The 496-nt window shown below is 73.4% G+C and overlaps 1 long non-coding RNA gene across 1 annotated transcript in view; it reads left to right on the top strand.

Moving 5' to 3' along the window:
- The first annotated feature begins 226 nt into the window (after window positions 1-226).
- The window catches only part of LOC112955316, a 1,084-nt gene continuing 814 nt past the window's right edge, over window positions 227-496 (top strand). Inside the window, exons 1-2 of the long non-coding RNA XR_003250862.1 lie at window positions 227-287; window positions 382-419. This is a non-coding gene — a long non-coding RNA (uncharacterized LOC112955316). The remainder of the gene's footprint in view (window positions 288-381; window positions 420-496) is intronic.

The raw sequence follows: 496 nt of genomic DNA on the forward strand, positions 1-496 counted from the left end.
TCGTGTCCCCCGTGTCCCTGTGTGTCTCCAATGTTCCCCTGTGTCCACCCATATCCCCTCATGTCCCCCATGTCCCCTCGTGTCCCCCGTGTCCCCCGTGTCCCCCGTGTCCCCCGTGTCCCCGCGCGTCCCCGCGCGTCCTGCACGCGGGGGTGCCGGTGCCCACGCGCCCCCCCCGCAGGCGGCGCGCGCCCCCCCGCACCGCTTCCGAGAGAAGGGCTTCAGGAGGAGGAGGGTCTGCGGCGCCTGCGCGGAGCCCCTCGAGGGGCAGGGGCTGCTCTGCAGAGGTGACCCTGGGGACACGGGGGGTGCCGGGAGGGGGGCTTTGGGGGGCGTTGCCTTGGGGACAGTGTGTGACACCCTTCCGTGTCCCCCCCGCAGTGTGCAAGGTCGCCAGCCACAAGAAATGCGAGGCCAAGGTAGGGGCTGGGGGGGCTGCCCGGGGGGGGTACCTTGGGGGGGGGGAGACTCGTGCCCCCCCCCATCCCCCGTTCCC

Source organism: Nothoprocta perdicaria, unplaced genomic scaffold (genome assembly GCF_003342845.1).
Source record: "Nothoprocta perdicaria isolate Ctin4 unplaced genomic scaffold, notPer1 scaffold_557, whole genome shotgun sequence".
NCBI classification, from domain to species: Eukaryota; Metazoa; Chordata; class Aves; order Tinamiformes; family Tinamidae; genus Nothoprocta; species Nothoprocta perdicaria.